The 25,691-nt window shown below is 37.0% G+C and overlaps 1 protein-coding gene across 3 annotated transcripts in view; it reads right to left on the reverse strand.

Annotated features, from left to right (window-relative positions):
- The window catches only part of LOC117330591, a 43,333-nt gene extending 23,040 nt beyond the window's left edge, over positions 1-20,293 (reverse strand). Inside the window, exon 1 of one of the 3 annotated variants that reach the window (XM_033889003.1) lies at positions 20,187-20,293. The gene's annotated coding sequence lies outside the window, so the exon portion shown is untranslated. Of the gene's footprint in view, positions 1-11,676; positions 12,097-20,186 lie in introns of those variants that run through there. The other 2 variants (XM_033889002.1, XM_033889004.1) reach the window with 2 other exon arrangements.
- Positions 20,294-25,691: the final 5,398 nt, after the last annotated feature.

Genomic DNA, 25,691 nt, shown 5'->3' on the forward strand with positions numbered 1-25,691 from the left:
TTCCGATACATTTAACAAGAATATATGACAAAGAGAATCAGGAAACAATAGTCAGAGATTACATGTTCTAAACAGTTGTAATTGACCAGGAAAAGCAATATCGTAAAATCTTCTGTCGTTATTCCAAATGTACACGAAATGCCGGCTCATCCTGAGTCAAACCGAAGGCCATATACATATTGACGTCATGTTAATTGAGTACTGCAAATTATTCATATTTCAGTGATAATTATTTTTGCTTCTTTCTTTATTCCAAGCGTACACGAAATGTCCTCGGCAGTAATTAACTCATACTGAGCCAGGACGAAGGCCATATAAACATTGACGTCATATGTGTTGAGTTCTGCAGGACTGTACAAAAGCCATACAAGATATTACTTATTTTTATGTGAGATTTATTTCCATTTGTTTGATTAAACTTAAAAGTTATAATGAAATGTCCCTTCGGCGTAGACATGATATCTGTCATGTTGTTTCATGAAGTTTTATAAAGAAATGACCGTGAACAATTTTCTTGAGAATGTATAATATCTTTTTAATGATATTTTTTTTTGAAATGGATGTATTTCATTATCTAATTAGTTAATTAATTGATTATCTTTATTAATGACGATGATGTTTGATTTTGAATTGGAAAGGGTCGGCTATGTTTGGGATATTTTTTATTGTCTGTGATTCACTTTTATATGATTGTGTTGTTGATGCATACAAATGCACTTTGTGCCGTAATGAATAAAAGGATATTTAAATATTCATGTTTACTTCCTCCAGTTAGTATGTTTATAAACTAGAATGTGTTTCCAACGACTATTGGAAAACAATATGACTGTGATGATGACGTAATCATCATTTTTATATTTACGTTTAATTGCTATCAGATGTTGATCGAAACAATCATTAATCTGTATACGACAGGTTGCTAGCATCATTTTAGCTGTTGTTTTACGCAAATGCGACTTTGGCCGTAGGACGTAGTCAAAGGATTGAAGAGAGAGTCATGTTACTATGTCTGTGATGGTGATAAAATTATCATTTTCATATTGCATGTTCAGAAGCTGGTTGAAATAGATGTTGAAAGCAGTATCGTTTAAGCTATTGTTATACGTGTAATCATTGTTACGTAAAGAATCTAGTCTATTGACAAGATTTGCTGAGCTAAATTTTGGGCTGTAGAAATGAGCTATTAAAATGAAAAGAAAGTCATCCTCGAAGTTTCTAATGTACAATGTACGCGTTTATCATAACTAGGTCACATGTCTCCATTGAATGTAACAAAAATTATAATGTTCTTATTCCGATTAGAATATTAAACCAAGTCGATATTCTTCTACAGAGCCATCAACAGATACAGGCGCGGATATATATAGGTAATAATCTAAACCAGCCAACATTCTTTTACAGAGCCATCAGCATGCACAGATATGGAAATAAAAGGTAATATGATCTCACCCAGACAATATATAACAAAGAAAGACACAGATAGGTAGCAACATATAAGCAGTTATCGAAAACCTAATATACTTACATATGAACACGAATATGGATGTTCTATCTTGCTACATTAAACGCAATAACACATTTGATATTTGATTTATATATTTTTTTACATAGTAGTATTAATTTGAGGACATTTCTGTTGTCTGTAGTGTTTATCATTCTTATGTAGTTTGAATATATAGATAATATAAACATGAATGTATCATATTTATATCCGATTTAAAGCATTTTATAAAACTTATGTCGGAGTATAATTGTCTGTATCTACACGAATTAAACAAATCCAGGCAAAATCGATTTCTCATGCCTCTCATCTTAAAGGAGTTAGATCTCACGATTTTATGCAAAATCGTATGCAAAATCTTATACAATAATGTGATTTACTCTGAGATGTTGTCTATCCTGAGGCCAACATGACTGACATACAAGTTATCCGTCTGTTTAAATCAAAGCCTTGAACATCCATAGGATTTAGATTCAGAAAGACAATAATGATTACATCACCATGAACTTCAAGACGAACAAAATTTTGATTTCACGACCATTACCAAACATGAAATGAGTCGCCTACGCCCATTTAATTCAAAATATGTCATTTTGAAATATCATGGTCACCACATTAAAAAGCTACATACGAATATTCAATTTGATGTGGCAAGCGGTAGCGGGGAAGAAAAGATAAAAAAAACTATTGAATGTGATAATTTTTGTGTTTGGAAAGGACCATAACTCTTAACAAAAAATGGGATTCTGTACTTGGGGTTCAAACTCGATCTGTAATCTAATATGTTAAAGTCATATACCAAGTAACAAATTGGTGCAGCAAGCGAAAAAGGGTCCGGGAAATAGATAATCACGAGAATTTCCTACGTGCAAAATGGCCATAACTCCCTCAAAAATGAATACGAGTTTTGAATCCAAACTTTAATTCATCATGAAAAAGCCACATAATAAGTTCCAAAATGATGAGGCAGGCGGTACTGAAAATATGTTCAGGTTAATCATGCGATGTATCAGTAGACTTATGAAAAACAATGATATTTCTAGATTCTGAACTACAATTGATGGAAGAATAAATGATCGACACCATTACATTGTTAGAACATGTTGGATCAATAGTAAACCTACTTCCTGGTGGTCTTATATTTGATCTTTGTAAATAACAGAACTAAATTCTTTCAATTATCCAGTTCTTGTTCTGATACTAATTATAGTAGCCGGGGACACATTTAAAATTGTATTCAGAGTAGCCATTAATATGATACCCGATTTATAATGAAATCGACAATTCTATCAACTTATTTTTTGCTACTGTGACACACGATTCGTCAGTTTCACCTTGGAATAAAATGTCATTTTATCGCCGAGTGTGTAACATTTCTATCTTGTTAGGAGCCTTCTTAAAGGCTGAATCAATAAACATGAAGAGGTTCCACGATCTGAGATGTTTATACGGGAACCTGCATACAATTCAAAATTTAACTAATCCGGGAAGGAAATATGTTAGCCATGATCAAATCAGGTCGTCTGCTCAAAAATACTTATTTTTAAGTCTCTAACCGTTCGATTTCTCGCTTTACATGTCTGTGAGGAGCTCGGATATAATGGAAAATTTACTTAAACTCTTAGACATTTCAAGCGTATTCAGAAGCATGAATTAATTATCAATTCTTTCTTGCACGCTTCCTAACAGCCTAAGATGGATGCCTATTTCTGGGGTTTTTTTTTCATGAATTAAGGAAAGCATATCTCAATTTCAAAATTTTAAAACGTTATGCTTAAGTTTTTAGATTCCACGTTTTCATATGTACAGAGAGATGCGTGTTTCAGCAGGGTTACTGAAGCAGGCAGACTCTATGAACTTCAGTTGTTCTGCGTTATGGAATGATCTCAGTGATGTCATTCAACATTCGTGCCGCAGTGAAGATGTAAAAACAATACATGGCAATGTTTTACAACAAGCATTAAGTGAGATACATAGTGATACACAAGTGATATATATCGATGGGTGCTCGGTGGCACAGTGGTAACACGCTTGCCTTTCACCTAGGCGACTGGGGATCAATTCCACGATAGGAGGTGAAAAGGTTTTGGGGTCACCTGCCCGACCATATTTCGATTCCCTCGCACAGTAAAACCCCTCGCGCGCTTCCATCGCGGGATATAACTTGTTTCGTAATCGTTGTAAAATAGATAAAGTTCACATTTAACATTTATCAACGTATTAATGAATATTCTATTATGATTGCAACAATTATCCTTATACATGTACCACTTCTTATATGTTTCCATCAGGGTCTTATTGTATAGTAGACCATGTCTAAATATGTAACTCTGTGAAAATAAAAGATATTATTATATAAGAAATAAACACTGATACATTAAGAGTTTTATAAAGTCGTTGAAATAGACATTAAACCCAGCCAACTTTAAAGTATTGTAAAACAGGTCGTCTTAATACAAACATTCTAACAACACGAAATATTACACGAAGCCACATAAAACAGACAATGGCAGAATATCGGAATGAAATACTATAGACAATGAGGACGTAGTGATGAGGGACAATGGCGAAAATTACAGAATGAAATAAACATCGACATCATACTGAATAGATAATAGTAAAATCAATAACATTGACAATGATGAAATTTACAAAGATGTAATTTACGAGGGGGTATCAACAATGATAAAATTGGCAATGCTGAAACGCTGATAGAGACAATGGTTAATTGGACAATGGTGAGCTGTACAAGTGTTAAATATTAAAAAGCTGAAAAAGACAAGAGTGACATTACATGGGTGAAATTAACAATGGACAAAAATGAGCGGATGATGCTTACATACAGACGTAAAGGCAAACAGCCAGACAAAAAAAAAATCTCTGGAGAGATGAACGAAAGCATGTGTAACTGTCGTGACATGGATATCCATGTTGCCAGTTTTCGTGTGGTGTATATATTACTGGAAGGTAATGTGATTAATTCTACTTAAAACAAGGAACTATAATACGAATGTCTTCACTAATGATCGGTCAAAACGCCTACATCACGGAATTTACTATTTATTGAAAATGACTGAATTCACATTAAACGTTTGTAGTAGCAGCTGTGCATTGTTAACTAATGGGGAAATAATCAATTTAGGCAATTTGATACGAAACATCAATTAATTATCAAAGGATATCATTTCTATCTTCGAAAGGCATTTCATAATTAAGATGAATTGTTAATAATGAAGATAAATTGTTGTATTGGAACCGTCGATTTGTATTTTGGACGACAGGCAATAAACAGGTCGTCTCTATTGCAAGACCCTGATAACTAAATCCGTGTTGTCTGGCCTTGTCTAATACCCAGTCTGAGGTTTGGTCAGAGGAACATCGTAAGTTGGATATAAGTGAGTCATTAGTTCTCAGCAACATGCCTGTTAATAAGGAAACCCTTTTAGCTCCCAAGACAATAATGGATATTGTATTTAAGAGAAATTCGTTGTGCACGCTTTTTTTGTGAGTTTCCCCGCACATAATGCAATGGTATTAAGGGTATGCTTTCTCTCAGGAAAATTAATTTCAACAGTTTCTGCTGTCAATTCGTTCACTTAAAACCCCGTTACTACGATGTTTTCCTTACATGCAGATGGTGACAATGGCTACGTGCATTATAAAAGCACTATAGATATTCCAAATAATAACAATGATAATGATAATAAAAAGCACTGGACGCCAAAACCATTAACACCGCAACAATGACTCATTTAAAACGTAATGGAGTCTGTATCATTTTGATGGAAACATGACACAACACGTACTCTGCCATCTGTTTACATACTGTAAAGGTAATTATTTTAGCGGTATTCTTACTTTAGTAGTAATATTATGTTAGCGGTAATCTTGTTTTAGCTGTAAAGTTATTTTAGTGATAATCTCATTTAACTGCAATCTAAGTGGTTATCTTTTAGCGGTAACCTTATTTTAATGGCAATCTTATTTTAGTGGTAATCTTGTTATAGCGGTAATTTTGTTTAAGGGGTAAATCTTATTTTAGTGGTAATGTTATTTTAGTGTTAATATCATTTTAGCGCCAATCTAAGCGGTAATCTTGTTTTCGCGGTAATCATATGTTAGTGGTAATCATGTTTTAGCGGTAATCTTATTTTTTCGGTAATGCTATTTCAGTGATAATTTCATTTTAACGGTTATCGAAGCGGTATTCTTATTTAAACGCCGTAATGATCTTGTAGTTGTAATATTATTTTAGCGGTAATGCTATTTTATTGCTAATCTTATTGTAGTGGTAATCTTACAGGTATTCTTGTTTTAACGGTAATCGTATTTTGGCGCTTTTTTTGCGCAGCCGTTAGTGTGCTTATTCATGTGCAGTTCGCGAATATTAGTGAAACGCTAAAATTATGTCAAGCTGATTAGGAGCTATGCCCGTACATGGACAAGTCAAAGATGCTTTAACAATACACAAAAGTATTCAATTAACTCACTTCAAAGTAAATTATAGGATATATCAATTTCATTCACGAAAGTTCTTATTGTAATTTTTGATTAAACCAACGTGTTCAGTACAAACATGAAGTTAAAGGTTACAAAATATCTGTCGGTATCGCTATCAGTATGTCAGTAGCCTTTACGTCTCTGAGTTTCAAGAAGAGAAATGAAGATAGGCATATTCACAAGAAAACGCACAAAACAACAATAGCAACTTGATACTATAATTAACATATCACTGAGAAACGACAAACGCCATTTATGACCCCGTTTTCTACAAGATATCTCGCCATTTTAGATCGCTGCTCACTGCCAAATGTTTACAGGTATACGTTTGTCACCACTAAGTCTATCAACAATTTCTGAAGGCTCATGCAAGAAATGTGGTCTTTTAATTCATATATAAATCCATAATGGAAATTTGACATATTTTAAAACCCGCGCTCTATATAAACATGTATTTTTGAGTGCAGTTACACTCATGTATTCTTTGTATAAAAATGGGTTCATACCAATTTCGGCTACTGCCACAAAGCCCTACAACAATTGTGGTCGATATCGCCCGCACTACAAGGTAACCGTGCAGTGATATGAAGGTACCAATTATACATATATAGTACTGTAGACATACTGAATTTAGCGGTGATATTTTTTTGCGCTTTATTGCAGGAAACATTGCATTAGATTATTACAGCGTTTAAAGCACTTTCTATATACTATACCCATAGCAACAAAACCATAGCTAATCCTTTGTCTCTATTTTGACAATAAAATATATTTAAGTCAAAAGTCAACGCGTTCAAATCTGAGTGCGTCAAAATGAGTGCATTTGCAGTAATTCGTTTTCCGGCCGAACTTCTTTCTGTTGGTCTACAATTACCTTTCCTTCAGATCAAATTACCTTACATCAGCCCTTCAGACACCATATTCCTACAGTTTCTTACCGTTATGGTTCAGTTTGACGCATGATGACCAGGGATATAAATATTACTATCCCTGTAATTGACTGTGAGAGGTTTTCGTGAAGACTCCAAATTATCGAGATACTCCTACCACCAACTGTACCGGAAAGTGAACTGGAAGATGGTAATGGATTTCCGTTGGCGGCTAGACAAATGGAAACCACGCCGAAATGAATTCCCTGTCAGATCAAGTTACGTTCAAAAACAAAATATAAGCATCTCCCCTCCTGACCGAATACGATAATTGATTTGAAGAAGTATTGGTAAGTTACCTTATCTGGAATTTTTTACATTTGCTAACTCATTATAGCCTCCTCCCCCTCCCTATTTTTCAGGAATGAAATATATAGTTATGTTGTATACCTCAAAGAATAATGATTGATTACTGGAAAAATGGACAACGAAAACAATGTTTTCTTACCATTCTACCAATCGTTCAAGTAATCCATTACCCAAATGTCCATGTATGAACAAAGTAGACACGTTTCCGTTATTCTATGTTGAAAGCTTTCTCTTCTAACAGAGGTTAGTGGTGACACACACGTATTGGCCTAAACCATTTTTGAACGTATTTCATGATTCTTTACTTAGACCGGGCAGATAAAAACTGATTAGTGATTGATGAGTAAAGTCAAAAGACAATAAAGGACTGAATCAGACAATAAAATGTTGCATCGAACGAATTTGTTTTGTTTTTTTCACTCTCCTACTTTGATTTTATTCATGTAACAAATAATGGTTTAAGGGTAACTTCGGGGTTACTGGAGAACCAGACATTTGACGCATTCACATTTGGCACAACGTCCCGCTTTTACTTAAATGGAAGTTCGCTCAATTTAAAAAGACCCATTTCGTATGCAAGCAATTCTCTTCCGTAAAAGTTTTGCAAAAAAAAAAACAAAAAAAAACCACTTGGTTTAGCAGGCCACATTCTGCAACAGGCTGTGGGAAATATCGACCGAGATTCAAATGTAGCCTCTCATTCAATTAAGGTTAGAATTTGCATTAGAATTGCTTTCAAATTGTAAACCGTTCGATAAAGACTAATAGATCTGAAGTGTACCAAGATTGTATCACATGTTTTCCCACGACTTTATGCATGTATATGATACAGCATCATCTCGTCAAAGTACTTTATTTTAAAGCATCATTGCAACAGGCAGTAAACTAAAGATTAACGCCGCTGCATTGGTTTAAAATCGTTCTGTAGCCTTGGAAATCTAGAACATCAGTCGATTACCGGTACCGGGGGTCAAATATTCTGGACTAATGCACAGACACCCATAATATACTTGTTTTATTACATAATCACTAAACACACTTAGAGTCACTGAAATCTCGACTTTCCTGTTGGCCTAGAAGTCCCCATGACAGCCGTCTGGCAATGTTGATATATGAGTGACTTAAGACGTCTGAAAGGGTAGGACAAAATTCCGAAACGTCGCAGACATTAGTTCGCAAGTGACCAAATTCCGAAACGTCACAGGTGTTCAATCCAGAAATACCCGCAGCTTATACCACTGCACCACATCCATGTTCTTATAAAACACATATATATATATTAATAAAGATAATACAGAAAATATTCTGAAGGTCGTCTCCATACATTTTTGGATTATTCAATACGGATACGGTACGCAAGAAGTAATGAACCTATTGTCGTGAAAATTGACATCGGATGTATTCACCTTTGCAATTACAAATGCTTTGTTGCAAGCATTATTACGTTTTTTCCATGCTAACTTTCTCGAAATGCATTTTTTTTTAAGAAAAAAAAGTATGAAACGGTTATTTCTAAATTTGGAAGTAGGACCACGAAAAAGCACAAAACTGTATTCAGACATAGGCCCGTCGCTCGATTGGAAACCATTCTTTCTGTAGATAGATGAATGTAAGGGAATACTTTTAATTATGGAACATCAACCTACATTGGTTTGGTTTGTTTTTGTTTAACGTCCTATTAACAGCCAGGGTCATTTAAGGACGTGCCAGGTTTTGGAGGTGGAGGAAAGCCGGAGTACCCGGAGAAAAACCACCGGTCTACAGTCAGTACCTGGCAACTGCCCCACGTAGGTTTCGAACTCGCAACCCAGAGGTGGAGGGCTAGTGATAAAGTGTCGGGACACTTTAACCACTCGGCCACCGCGGCCCCAATCAACCTACATACGTGTTTTAGAGATCATAGAAAAGTTCTGATACACTTATCGTTCTACCTTCACTGTAATATGTAAGTTATATAAGTAGTAACTATGTTGTTTTTTTATTCCAATGGGGATAACATGCCTAGAATGGTTTTATATATGAAGTTATACTGCAGGAAAGTGTGTTCGAGAATAAGGACGGAAACATCTTGCTCAAACTCGAGGATATGCAATCGGAGAATAATTCAATAGGACCTGAGCGACCATCGCCTGATAAATATCCGATAAATATGACATAGAGAAGTTTAATAGAATCCTGACATTGACAACAAGTCCGAGGAAATTGAATCGAGAGATGTAAGAGAAGGAAGGCGAACGCAGCCATGAGGGAAATCAGACAATCAGACAATACAATTTTCACCAGTCAATGTAAGGCTAAACGCTGGCAACGTGAAATGTCGAGTCCTCAAGAGATCTAGCGATACGAACGAATGACCTTTTTAGTGGTTCTTATTAGATCTAGATAAATACAAACTGTTTTCTGAAAAGCATCATTGTCATACGTGAAGATTTAAACACTTTTTTTGTTTTGTTTCTGAGATGTAAATTGTTCTTAGCGAACAATTCCAGCTGTGTTTTTCAGAAATTAATTGCATTTCGTGAACGATAGAACCGTAGAGTTTTCGATACCCGGTTTTTTTCACGAACAGTTATTTTTGAGGTCCATTGCTTTCGAAACATGAACTGCGGTGTTTTCGATATCTATTGCTTTTCACGAACAGTTATTTTTGAGTTCATTGCTTTCCGTGAACTGCGGTGTTTACGAGATTGTTATTCACGAACAGTTATTTCAGATCCATTGCTTTCCATGAACTGCGGTGTTTTCGATATCTATTGCTTTTCACGAACAGTTATTTTTGAGGTTTATTGCTTTTCGTGAACTGAGGTGTTTGCCAGATCTATTGTTTTCAGCGGATAGTTGAACCCTAATTTCGTGTACTTTCAAACGATGTTGTTTCTGATGTATATCTGAAGGTTTCGTAAACAGTATTAGTTACGCCTTAGTGTTTCTGAGGAATGTTGCTTTCCAAGAACAGTTGAACCATATTGTTTCCGGGGTAAATTATGAATTGTTTGCTTCTTTAGAACACAGTATCGGTGCTGTTTTAGATATATACAAACCTAATGTACTGTTTTCCTTTAACATTTTCCGAAATAAATGATGATACGAATATTTGGACGACAGTTTTAAAGACAACAGTACAACCATATATATCTGCTAAGGATGTCAACCTTAACTGTGTTGTTTTATTAAGTCTGATTGTACGAGTCTTCCAATAAAGTGTATTACCAGATACAGATATGTCATTACCAGAATAAACAAACATGTCTGATTTATCGGCTCCACATCTTGACTTCATCCATTGGAATGATCGTTATCATATCAACCGCCATGGGAGTTGTTTATACAATTACCAAGGCGTTATAAACTCAGCGTTATTGATCCATAATTGGGTGTGGGGAGGGGGCTAGGTAATCTTATTTTGCACATTTGTTTTACACTCTTAAGCGTGGTTAGGATTTTAAGAAAACAATATGTTACATAAACGTGATTTATGATCACGCCATTTATATTTGAGGCGCATGTGTAGAACAATCCCTGAACTATTACCGGCATTCTTCATCACGTTGCTTTCCGGAAACGGAAAAAATCAGCCTTAGTTTCTGTACAATGGTCTCGTAGAAATCGTTACTCGTCAAAACTGTAATGTGACATTCAGCACGACTACCGGAAATTGTCGTTGTTCTGATATAGTCAACCGGAAATCAGTATCATAAACAGCGGGGGCCCCTGAAGGGGCATGACCCGTTAATATCGATATCAATTGTACTACCGAAAGAGCATTTCTGATATAACTACTGACATCATCAAACAATATACTTACCAGAAATATATTAATTTTCTTGGTTGTATTAATTAGATAGAAAAAATACGCTTTGGCTTCTTAATACATGTACATGTTTAACACGATAGTAATTGTCAATAGATAAAATATTTGCTTTCGACGATAGTCGGGAACAACCACAGTCTCTAAATCGGACTACTTATAGGGTCCATTCCCGACAAGAGCGGCTTGTAAAAACAGAGAAACTCTCTCGGAATTGCAGTCAGTCTGCAGTAGTTATATATTCATAATATTGAAATTTTAGTAGGGGAAAGTTAAGAGTACATTAATTCATATTTCACTGAATTTGGCAAACCATATAATAAAACGTATTTTTAGTGATTCCCCCGATACAAAATTAAGAATTATTCACATATCCACCTCTCTTATCGGCACCTCGATGAATCAGTCATTTTGAATTCAAATTTTCCTGTAGATTGTAATTAGATGATTGTTTTGGGGGTTTTTTTTACTATCGAATATAAACTATTGATATTTTTATATTTATCTTGAAACTTTTAAGCTTTGGCTCTAATGATGGACCCACATGCATTTAAAACGCTCGTATGGTGTCAAGGACATGTTCCCTATGGCCCAATGGGGATTATCTTTACACGTAGCTTCATCCTTACCTTTCTGTAACCGGGTGAATTAGCCTCTGGAGTTTAATGTAGATTAGAAGCGTTTCGTCGTAAAATGGTAAATGATCTTCAAAATTATAATCCGACCGACCGAAATATGTCCACTACACTACAAGAAACACAATGTAACACTAATCCATGAAATTATACAGGAGCTTTACACCTCTTCCTGTCCACATATCCGAACGAAGATTGGAACTCCCTGGTTTTCTTTCCCTTAGTACAGAATAACTCTGGAAAAACGTGTTTCCCGGAGTACTCTTAATGATAGCCTGATCGCTGTTGCCGCAATGCTGAGCTTTACACACACATTCACCTGGAATTCGCTAGACTTCGTTCACGGAGCGGGAAGTCGTGATCGATACGGGGAAAGTCCCTTGAGACACAGGCACATTTTAACGCCGGAAAACAAGTCCGATTGGAAAACGAGAGCGACTCGGTATAGCTTACGACCCATGCGCTACATATATAGTAAATATGTATATGTAATATTCATGCCGGTAATGTGATTAGTAACAGGTTATTTATCGATTAGTTAACACAAACAAGATGGAGTGTGTAGTATTTGTTTTCGTGTATTTGTTTTACCTTACTTTTTGTATATATTGTTTAAATATTGTTATTGTCTGACATAACTATTCATCTTCTACCCAAAGCAGATGTACAGTACTTATCGAATATATTTGCCTCCGAATTCTGACTAATTTGATTAGTGGCATGTCATTTATCGACTAGTTTAGACAAACAAGTTAGAGTGTGTAGTATTGGTTTTTAGAGATTTGTTTTACCTTAACCTTTGTATATATTGTACTAATATTGTTATAGTCATGTCCGTCAGCACTATTCATCACCTACTCAAAACACACGCAAACACCTTATCGATTATATCTTCCTCATGATTCTGACTTGTTTCGATGTATATTGGTTGTATATGAATATTACAAAAGCATTGCTATTCATCACTTACTGAAAATAAATGTAACCAGCTTATCGATTGTATTTACCTCCGAATTATGACTTAAGCTTGCTCTCATTGCATTTCATCACCTTCTCAAACACGTGCTTATCGATTACGCTTGCCTTTGAATACCGACTGTCTTCATGCTTGTACATGGAATTATCGTTAGTTTGTTCATATTGTTTTATATATCATTGAGTGTTAGGAGAACATGTAAACTAGATAAATTGCAAATAATTAAGCGATAGTATACTAATTCAGATAAATGAAAGTCATTTACTAATGTGACTCGTGTATTCTTCATCGACTACCGAACCTTCACCACCCCAAGGTCAATCTCATACCAAGTTTATATATTACAGCTAAGAGTAGATTGTCGGTCAAATTACTTTAATTATACATTTTCTCAATAAAGTTTTTGCATTCCCTTGCTGAAATGAATGAAAAATCTAGTATGGATTCTCAGAAATCAATCTCATCAGTACTATTTGGCTTATATTGAGCAACAACTTCAGGTATCCGGAATGAGTGACAGACCTCATGGCCACCTACAAGCAGATGTTCAACTGTAATCGCTGACCATTGTCTTGGCAAGCGCACACCTACACGTACAGTGTATGTAACTTCCGATTGTCAGCACGACCGTAATCAAACGTTCAATTGACACTGATTAATCATTGAATCTTTGAAGACCGCTGATACGATAGAGATTTCTATTGGATACGGAAAGTCGCCGTCTGTTTAGGCGTATTAGTCCAATTCAACATCAGGGGTGTATTTGGGCGATATGTTCTTGCTGATTCGGGGACAATATAGAACATGTTCTTGTAAAAATTTGTAAATATTCACCCTATCATCAGGAATGTGACAGTAACATGGACATGGTGCCCACTAAACAGTGAACACCATAATACTCTTAATTGTTTTTAGATATCAGACACTATAGAAATACATATCTAATCAACGTTGTTTATTTAAAGAGGCTTACCCGCAGACGGACCGGTAAACGGCACATCTCCGATCACTAAATAAACTTCAGTACACGTTTCTATGTGACAAAATTAGAGGCTTTCCGACTTTATTTCTTGAAAACAATTACAGAATATGTATTTAAAAGACGTTTTAAAACTCAACCTGAGAGGGAAATGTATGGAATATAACGGCAAATCTTCTTTGTAAATCGCCGCTGCCTTTGAAGTTATCACTGTGCGACACTGTGCACGTGCTTGTTTCTTTGATGTGTCAATCAAATAAGACTCCACTTTATAGCGGGGACTTATTGCGGGTTGCGATTAAATAAATAATATTTAAAAAATGAGGTTTTAATATCACTTTTCAGCGTTTTATAAGGAAAATAAAATGAAAAACTCAACAATTCCAACAATCTGTCATGTGTAAAAATCTTTTTCTATTAGCCAATTTTTCTGATCTCTCTCCGGGCAAGCCTCTTTAACACAATACGAATAAAATACAGACGTTCGGCAGTTTCTTCTTGTTCTCTGTTCTTTCTGTGGATGTGGTACGAGGTTTCTGTTCCTAGAACATGATCTGTACTTTGCCCTTAATGTTCGGGGGTTAACATTGTTCATGTGTTCTAGAACAACCAAGAACAGTGTTCGTGTCGCACATAGACACCCCATCACTAACATCAATGATGTTCAATGACATATATTGTCGTGACCTCTAAACCTGCCGGACCGCGGTGGCCGAGTGGTTAAGGTGTCCCGACACTTTATCACTAGCCCTCCACCACTGGGTTGCGAGTTCGAAACCTACGCGGGGGCAGTTGCCAGGTACTGATCGTTGGCTGGTGTTTTTTTCTCCGGGTACTCCGGCTTTCCTCCACCTCCAAAACCTGGTACGTCCTTAAATGTCCCTGGCTGTTAATAGGACGTTCAACAAAAACAAACAAACAAACAAATCTGAACCTGCCATAAGTCACGTGAATTTACGTGAACTTTGAACTTGTTCCCTCAAATATTCAAATCTGTCATGTGCTGCGGAACCATCTCCAGGCCAAATGGAGACAAATTTAGGCAGATTGCTGTATATATCTCAGAAGTTGTGTAGGGAAGCCATTTCTGGCCGGTACTTTATACATCTAGCTGTGCCTAAATCGATGCCAGTTAGACCCAAGTACTCGTACATTTACAGAATGCTGTCTTTTGAATACGTTTTATGTATTGCATCGATATATTCTCATGCAATTTTAATTCGATGTCTGCCTTAACACATTTAAGCATACTCTACAAGTTACTAAAGAAAACATACACCTGACAGGTAGGTAGAAAGAAAGAAAGAACAAGAAAGAAAGAAAGAAAGAAAGAAAGAGAAAGAAAGAAAGAAAGAAAGAAAGAAAAAAAGAACTCCAATCTCCATATTGAAGTTGACATGGACAAAAGTAGTTGTGTACGAAAACGTTGATATCATTAGTGATAACGATCATATTTTGAGTGTGTGTGTGGGTTTTTAAAACATAGTTTTTAGTAAACTCAAAAGACACTGGGAACATTAACGTACACTGTGATTTTACCAGGCAAATAAAGGCAAGAATCAATTCCACCTCTGTCCAGTCACCTTCACCTTCGGATTTGACATGGATATAAGATATAACGATTCACGAGTCTATACTGTATTTTTTTCTATAGATATTTGTTAACGAGTTTTAAAACCCTGTTTACCTCAATTGATGTTTGTAAACAATGCTACACGGAGAAAGCCGAATAGAGTCACGTGATGCGAGTGACGAGTCCGTGCAGTGTTCTGCTTAACGAGCAGTAACATATACAATGTATGTATTTCTTGTAGGACCTACCGAATTGTAGTGTCATTTTTTGTACTGATTCAGGTTTGATAAAAATCATGGTTGTGGACACTTTTAAATTTCGTCGTTTTGATTTGTCTTCTAAAAATATTATGCCTGATAATAATTTCCAACAATGATTTTTACGGTTCCAGTCACTTTAATACTTTAATGATTCTTGTTGAAAGATTTTTTTTTTTTTTTTTGTACTTTTGAGAACGTCAGTTGGCGCCATTCCTTTGGTTGCTAAGGGGAGATAATTAAGATACGAACCGACAAACCGCAATAGTTTTCCAATGTAAGTCGAAGATACTTCACTGCTGGAAGTACTTAATTCCACATTTGTTGAGTAATAAAATGCTTCTCAGTCACTCGTCCCCACACAGGTCGTAACACAAGTTATTTATGTTTTCGGAAAAGATTCATGACTGGTTTCTAAGTCAACTACAGTTCTGAGATATGTTTTGTAGAAAGTACGGTTAGCCTGAAAGAAGTTACCAAATGTAATTTGTATTCTATTATTTCATCTTAATTTGAAAAGTTGAAGTAAAATTGGTTAAAATATTGCCATTTGAAGATACATTACACAATTTTTAGGGAGTATTCCTGCTTATTGATTTCAAGTGGTTTTTCGTCAGTATCGTAATTTTCTTGATGAAGATGATGAAGATAAAATACAACCAGCCAATGCTGTGATAAAGTGATAGACAATGTAATGTTATATCAAATTGTTGTAAGCTATCTACTTGGTTAAGGATTTTCTCTGTGTGGATATTTCGGAAGAAAAAATATGTATTAATATGTTCCAATGACGTTTATACACCTATTTAAAACGTATTTAATGGAATTAGAAAAAAAAGCAAAAATCAAAATAAAATTTGTACTTATAAGTAAGGTTACACTGCTTATTTAAGCACTGATCTTCGCAGGCGGTCTTTGTCGAAAATGCCTTAATCATGGAAAATTAATCAGAAATCTTTCCAATAGTGAACCACAAAAGAAAATTCTTACACAAAGTATGCAAGTAAGTATCAAAATTATATTTTCAAAGAATAACTTTCAAAGATACCTAGGATGACAATGCTTTGAAGAACCATGTCTTAGTAGATCACCACTAGTATTACTATATATACTATATGTGTAAAACAAATACCACAGTATGTTGTTGAGAAGATCGATACAGCTACTGCAAAGTATGACTCCAAGGATACTTCAAAGCTTCAACATTCTAATAAAATCTTCAGAAACGTCTAACAATTTTGTCATATTATTACCGCCATCGTCTCCCGTATATCATTGGTGACGGGTGTATTGGAGTTAGGGAGGGGAGTAATCACTGAGGTAGCTCATGGTCAATGTGACCACGGTAGGGAGGGAGTAATAATTGAGGTAGCTCATGGTAAAGGCGACCACGGTAGGGAGTAATCATTGAGGTAGCTCATGGTAAAGGTGACCACCGTAGGGAGGGAGTAATCATTGAGGTAGCTCATGGTAAAGGTGACCACGGTAGGGAGGGAGTAATCATTGAGGTAGCTCATGGTAAAGGTGACCCCGGTACGGAGGGAGTAATCATTGAGGTAGTTCATGGTAATGCCCCTGTCACACTTGACCGGATTGGTGTACCGGACATCAACGGATAGAAATTTTTGTTATCCGGTGGTATACGGTGGCAAAGTTGTCAGTCCGGTAGAAAAATCCAAACTGACGACGTACTTGCACCGAATATGGAACGGATAAAACGTACCAATAACGAACATGTAACGTACGGCTACCGTACTACCAACCGAGTGTCTCCGAATGAGTAACGAACAACAAACGAACATGAACCGGTGAACCAGGACGTGTACAGGATGCATTGCGGACAAACCGAACACCTAACGGACATTAACGCGCGCGTGCAGAAAAAAACAAGATATATGCATTTCTCCGTCGATCAGTTGTCAAATAGTTACAGTGCTGACTACCTCGCCAAAATGCCTCGCGGTAGAAAAGCGCAAGACACAGAAGAAGTGCAAGGCGGCCCTAAACTGCACAGAAACTTTAGTCTGACATTCCATGCTGACAACTGTCTGTGAATCTAATTTGGAAGCTTCCAAGAGCCTTTTTATATGCCTGCGATAATTAATCAGTTTCTGTCGGTAGTCAGTTCCTCCCCCTGTAGGTATCCTGTAGGTATTCTGTATTTATCCGTTCTGTGCGTGTTATCCGTTTTCAATCCGTTTGTCTATTCGTTGTGTCCGGTGTTAATCCTGCAAGCATCCTGTGTTTGTCCGTTATGTGTCCGTTATGTGTTCGTTATATGTCCGCTGAAGGTCCGGTTTATGCGTGGCGTATGCGTTCAAGTTCCATCAACGGACTGGGTAACGCATGCCCCCCGTACACCTACCGCATATAAACGAACAATGACAGGATATATACAGGACAAAACGGACATGCACAGGGCAGCCAACGAATATTCTTATCCGTTACTGTCCGTTTCAAGTTTTGTGCATGCACAAAACTTTCCAACGGATACCACCGGACGCACCGTACATCACCTGACATGAAACGAATGAACCGAACATAAAACGGACATAAAACGGATATTGACGAACATCACCGGATATCCAAAAATGTTATCCGTTTCACGTCCGGTGGCCCAATCCGGTAAAGTGTGACAGGGGCATTAAGGTGACCACCATGTCTAAGTCGAGTGCTGAAAGGGTATACATACTCGTCATAATACACCTTAACATGACACCATAGCTTTACTGTTATAAAAATGATCTAACACGTTCTCTCTTGGAAACTAACTCGATGTACAGTGTGCATTAATATGAACCAATTAGTAGTGAAATAAAGGCGTGTCTGTCCGAGTATACTATAGTTTACAGCCGTCTAATTAGGTCATAAGAAAGTTAATTAATTTTGTGGTAAGCTTGCGATATAAATATATAGTTTAACAATATCTTATTCAATATTCATTCAAGTATAGATATTTCTACGGTTGTTTCCGCAGATCATATGTATAAAAATTTATAATAATATCTGCTAGGAAGTAAAAAAAAAAAAGAAAATATCGGAAATACTTTTGCGTTTTAATTGGATACATGTATACTCTAAGTAGGGAATCAAGTATCTAAAGTAAGCGTAATTTCAAAATAATTGTGTTTATGTTTTTAGACACAACAAGTGTACTGTGTCACTTACGTGCTTGAATGCAGCTCTTAGTCAGTTCGCATAAATGTTTGATACGGTTGCCATCGCTGTACTAATTCATTTATCTCATGAGATCAGGTCTCTATCAGGGAAGCCGACACAGATGCTGCTGGCTGTGAATGAAGTTTGCATTTTACTGTTGTAGCCATTATTAAATATCAAACTTGTCAGAATATGACAACGGATCGATGGTGCATCCAGATTGGGTCAAGGATGGTTTCAGTCACTGAATAATACAATTGTACAATCAAACGTCACGTTTGATGGATATGTGAAGATTGAAATGCGTGAACTGTTTCACGTTACGGGTTCGTCTGGAGGACTAAGATATAAAGCTATATACATAGCATGTATGTTACTGTAGGTAAATCTACGACTGGGACCAATAATACAATGGACCTATATTGATTACTATCCTCCCTGTCAGTAGTTCGGCGACAGGAGCTGAACAATGTACTGTTTATACACAAAACAACACAAAAATACTACTGTCGATCCATGTACCCGATGAATACATCATTATGTGTGATGATTCTTACACGTGTGCATTGTTTTCTTTCCCAGTAGTCCTCCTACAGCCCCAGTTACTGCATGTCGCTCAATATTCGCGGAGTTATATTTGAGTGGTACACAATGTAATTGCGTTACACAGTAACTCATCGCGGAAAGTTAATGGGTTTATGGGCTTCTTTCGTGTTTTATCAGGTCGAGAAAATTACTCCTTCCAAATACAGGAATACAAATACTAAATGTTGTTGAATTTAAACAAATGCACAGCATCATTGTTTTTTTTACCTTTATACAAAACAAAACAGTATATTGTTAACATATATATCTATTGTAATATTTTGTAATGCCACACCTTATTTATCGGTTTATAGATCTGATTGTTCAATTCTCAATTTTGTATTTGCTTATCGGTATGACAAATTGTTCCAATGTTAAATATCAAATCTAAAAAACATGTCTACGCGTGCATGTATCTCGTTTGTATATACTCAGGCATACTATTGTAAATATTACTATCCAGGACACTGATGGAAGTAGTAAGTTTATGGTGGTTCTATGGGTCATCAAGTGGTCATCACTAACACATCAGGGAATTGGCACAAAGTCCACGCCACACTGTCTGTATTATACATGTATTGTGGTAGTCACTTATAAACACGTGTACGGACCGTGGGGGTATTGACATTTGTGCCAAGTCAGTGTGATGTACCTAGTAAAAATTATACAGCTCTTGTTAGGGAAATAATTGTACAGCATAACAATTCCGTCTCTCTTCTTTTCCTCTATCCCTTCCACCCACACCCAAACGCTCCCTCCGTCCTCACATCCCTCACCTAACATCCAATTCTCCATCAATTGTCTTTCGTTCATCATACAAACAGAAGCTCGCGTCTGGAATACATTCGTGCATCAGCTTCATACTCTACAAGTTATCACCAGGAGGCCGTAAACCAGAAACCACAGTTCGCCATAAATAATTTAAATGTTCTATGCGATTGTTCGAGAACGGAACATGAAAATGCTCTATCTTACCTTACTGGACGTTTAAAACTGTTGGTTAAACTCCGCAGTGGAGATCACGTAACGGAAAATCCATGTACAGGTGGTGACCACGTGGTATTAATGATACTTACGTCCGAAGCACGTGCATTAATTATGCATTCTGATACACGCTGTCAAGTACGTATTGTAGTAAGTACACATAGGTAGATGTGTGTAAGTCTTTGGATCAATAAAATCTACTCCGTGTGAGGTATTTCAGTGTTTAGAGAATTTTAAGATAAACTGTATTCTAACATTTCTTTTAAAGTTATGAGAAACATTTCATGCCATTGAAATGATTTTTGATGATTCTACCTGAATTATAAACTCCGTGATTAATTAGGAAAGCCGTACACTTAAAATAGCCTATATGGATATTTATATTAATGAAAATACTTTAAAATATCATGAGATTTTGTGAAAACGAGGCTACATGGAAAATTGAATAATTCGGGATTAAAAATGTGTATTATCGTAGACCTGCTATTAAACTATCTCTGGTCTCTTTATAGATCGACAGGTCCTCAATAAAATATATCAACTCGTTTCCTATAAATATAATACATATTCTCATGTGACATATGTGACTCATGCATTATAGATGAGATGATGAGTGATAAGAAATCTACATCAGGTTTACATATCTACATGCATATCTAGACTATGTGAAATATATTCCTGTAATAAATATATACTGTGGAAAGATGTTACAACACTAAATTGCCCTTGATTCATGGATATATGGACACGGATAAAGAAATGTTTTCGTTTATTTGATTTAAATTAATTTATTTTATTGGCAGTTACCAAATGTATTTGGATTCGAATTACATCTTGAAATGTTGTCGCATCTCTTGGTGTAGAAATCATATTATAGAAACGAAATATGTGAGTGCGTGTTGAGGTCAGTAGTAGTACAACAAGAATGGGGGTGAAGACGAGGGGAGGGGAGGCGAGGGGAGGGGACTAGCGATAGCTTGATAAATAGTTTTGAAAAATGTTCAAAACAGACTTGATACCGATATGAGAACTCGCAATGGAATTCCGCCTTAACAGAAAATCGATTCACTATGTTGTAAAAGTACTAATACTCGTGGACTTAAAGAGCTGTGTCACACATGCGGAATGGTATATGCCTTAACTCGTCTTGTATTTATATGTAGTCTCACCGTGAGTTTACGAGATTAGTCGTGATGCTCTACCGCATGTATCAGTGAAATTGTATATCGTTAAGTGTTTATCGAATTATCTCCCAGACAATGAATGATTAGATATTTGATTTAATTGGAGGATCAATCACTAATGGATGGAACAATGAAGATACGACTGAATTAAGGTTCATTGATACAGTGGCTGAGAACGGACACTATAGATAAAAACATCGAGATCGAATGCAATGGTTTTTGACATAATGAAAACTTGTCAAAGTAAATAATATTTCATTCGAAAAAATATCTTTTTTTCTTAAATGTTCTTCCCTGGCAACAAAATTTTCCGAAAAGCGATTGGCCTGAAAATGTCCTCGCAACAATCAAGATCAATTTGAAATACAATTTGATTCTCTTTCACAATGCAATGTATACAGAAACATAATCACAACATAAAATACAATGATTATAGTGTTCGTAGTTAGTAGTACACAATACTCTTAGGATCCTATGAGGACGGATGTCAAAGAGATACCAATAGACAGGGTCATACGAGGACGGGTGTCAAGGAGACACCAACAGCCAGGGTCATATGAGGACGGATGTCAAGGGGACACCAACAGCCAGGGTCATATGAGGACGGATGTCAATCAGACACCAACAGCCAGAGTCATATGAGGACAGATGTCAAGGAGACACCAACAGCCAGGGTCATATGAGGACGGGTGTCAAGGAGACACCAACAGCCAGGGTCATATGAGGACGAGTGTCAATGAGACGCCTACAGCTAGGGTCATATGAGGGAGTATGCCAAGGAGATACCAACAACCAGGGTCATATGAGGACGGGTGTCAAGGAGCACCAACAAACAGGGTCATATGAGGAGAGCTGTCAAGGGGACACCAACAACCAGGGTCATATGAGGACAGCTGACAAGGAGACACAAACAACTAGAGTCATATGAATACAGGTGTCAAGAAGACACAACAATCAAGTGTTGACGGGTATCAAAGAGAGAAAAAAAAAGAAAAGAAAAAAAAGAACGAAAAAAAGGAAAGTTTCATGCGTTATAATGGAGATGCTCCCGGGGTAGAATATCAATTCCGCTGAACAATGCTCTCTATATAGACGACACAAAGGTAACCCATGATTCTTCAGTATCAGGACAAAGATAAATTACAATAGACATTTTGAATAATAAAAATAACAAGAAATAACAAAATCCCACGAACATTCAATGACCATGCATGCCTTTTATTTACACAGTACAGATCATCAAACTGTTTCTAGGGATTCTGAAGAGAAACGTCTGTGACAAGGGGCTGGCACGTTTGAATACTTATAAACGATCTACAGACCAACCTTAAGATATTAAAGCTATCCTCCTTGTGATTATAAGAATGGCTAGTCCCTAGATCATCTTACTGGTTCTACACCACGTTTCCCCACGGACGTTCGACACCTGGATTATGGGACCGTGTGCCAAAGACACAAACCTTCATTTGGAATCGAATTCTTGGTTGCATACCTTTGATGTGGGCACACCTCATCCTCTAGAGACACAGGTGTTCCAGAAATACGAATAGCATGGTCAAACTTTTTTCTTCTTCATAACTCAAATTGATGATGACATGCTAAACCAAGTCAATGACACGTTAACATGCTTAGATAACCTCATTGTCTCATATACCCCGCGACACTCGTGCGATTTTTACCTTTGCATGTAGCATAGGTAAGTCATTTTTGGAGTGGCCTCATAAATAAGCACGTTACCTTAACTCGACTACCTTAGCCTGTAACCTTAGTTAACGGTAACCATTCATAACCTTACAGCCGTTTACAGTAGCATGATCAACTAACCTAAACCAACTAACATTAATCTCAACCACCCTTAACCTCGCTTTACCTTAATTTAAACTTATACTGACACAACCGTACTAACGGGACCTGTGTTTTACCTGTAGTCATTTACCTGTAGTCATTTACCTGTAGTCATGTACCTGTAGTCATTTACCTGTGCTACATACAGAAAATGAGGAAACAGATATATATACATGTACCCCTTACATGTGAAAATGTGGGGAAACAATTCTCTGTTAAAAATCTTAATAAATGTAGTTGAAATTGAATATGAAAAAATAAGAAACATATTGATAATACATTTCAGTCATCAACATATATCACCAACAAATCATTAATTACATACATTTCGGTCAGCATGCAACTTTGGAAGAGAAAGAACTAATACTACATGTGCACGTAGTTGAAATTAAGCATGGAAAAATAAGTTTACACCTTCATTTACAAAACATAATATTTCAATTTATAAAAAAAAAATGTTATAAAAAACATCTACATTTATACAACATCTAAAATAGGGTCCGACAGTATATGGCATTATCAATAATGGCATTACAGTTCCTACACAGATTTTCATCTTTACTCTAAGTAAGGCCCTGTCACACTATAGCGTTTTGTTGGACGTTTGGTTGCGTTTTGAAAAATTGGAGAAACGTCGGGGAACGTCGACGTTCTTCAAATTGAGTTTCTAGGTCAACGTTGTTTTAACGTTCTTGTAACGCTTGGGTAACGCTCAGACAACGTTCACTCAGCGTCAGGTGACATTTGTGGTCGAAAATAGCAGCAAAATCTAGCGTTCCATTGCGTTCTCAGCGCTTTGATAGCGTTTGGGTTGGGTTGCTGTCATTCTTCTGAGGGCTTTTGACTCTGTAAAAGTTCCAACAGGGCTGGCGTGGCCTCTGCAAGCCCCTTATATATGGCAAGTGCCTGTCAAACGCTCCTGAACGCTACCAGTAGGTTACAGGCGCGTTACAAGGACGTTACATGGACGTTACACTGACGTTGGAAAAATTCAGAACGCTGACATACGTTAAAAGAGCGTTACATGAGCGTTAATAACGCTCAGTGAACGCTGAGAAACGTTGGCGACACGCTGGATAGACGTTCGACGGACGTTACACAAGCGTTACCCAAGCGCTAGCCACGCGCTGGACACTCGATCCTGATGGACCGTCGTCCGCCTAGCGTCCAGGGAACGTCCTGACGTTCGAGTTACGTTCGAGTAACGCCCGCCAACTTTCGTGTAGCGTTCCTCTAACGCGTAAGTAGCGTTTTGGTAGAACGTCGTGAATTTTTGTGCACACCCAAAAATATTTTTCACCCTCGGCGTTCGTCGGCGTCCCTCAACGTTCCTAAACGTTTGTCGACGCTCGTCTAACTTTCTTATAACTTGTTTCCAACGTTCTCGACGTTCCTCTGCGTTTCGCAACACGTTACTCGAACGCTGGTGAGAACGTCGTAGTGTGACAGGCCCTTTAGGAAGGCGTGATGCTGCGTCGGCGTAGTCAATCAGGCTGTGTGGTTCTGCATGCGTTCCTCGAGTTGAACGAGACGGTGGTCGAAGTTCCGGTATCTCTTGGTGCGTGGTCTGGTTGGTCCTCTTGCGTCCTTCTGTATCCTGCTGATCTCGTTGCTGGCCTGGATCTCCATGAAGACTCTGATGATAGTGAAGATGTTGGGATGGGAGTGGCTAACTTTCTTATTCAGTTTCCCGCGCAAGGTTTCCAGGTCGTTGGTGGTGCGGCGTCCCTCTGTCTAAGTAGTGGTTCCATGTCTGTCTGTGTCCCTCTATCCATTGTGACACGACGTAGTCGGTAAAGGGTAGGGTGTTTACGGGTAGGTCAGCATCCTCTAGTTCTTCCAAAGTGTTAAACCACACGTCATCCACACTCTCAATTGGCATCAATGGTAATACAGTGACCAGGCGTACTAGTCTGTTAGTAGAATTGTCGGTTCTGTAAAGCTGCGTCAAACCTGTCTGTTGAGCCTTTCTCCATATACATCGTGTGAAGTGACCCCGGGGAAAACCTGACGAATGGCGTTGTGGGCAGTTGTCTCGTAATCTACAAACACGTACGGTGGCGGGCATACAATCAGTTTGGATCACCTGAATCCATCATCAACTTGGATCATCATATGTATTTTTTCCAAGTAGTAAAAGTTATAATCTTTACATTAATAAGGCAGTTTTACTCTCAAGATAAACTATAGTTCTTCAAGTATTAAGTCCTGAAAATTCTTAATTCGACCCGAAGTATCACTAATTACCGCAAAGACATAAGGTATTTGTATATGATATATCTTTTTCCTGTACTATCGGGGTTGATGTAATTACATGTAGGCACAAACACTCATATAATCATCGTTCGGGACATAGATTTCATCAATAGAAATTTTCCATGTTTCTGACGTCCGAACGGGGAATATTCCTTCAAAAATCTTTGATTTGATAAATTCTTTTTAAAGATTTAAATCTAATTAATATTTT

This window comes from Pecten maximus, chromosome 7 (assembly GCF_902652985.1).
Source record: "Pecten maximus chromosome 7, xPecMax1.1, whole genome shotgun sequence".
Lineage (NCBI taxonomy): Eukaryota > Metazoa > Mollusca > Bivalvia > Pectinida > Pectinidae > Pecten > Pecten maximus.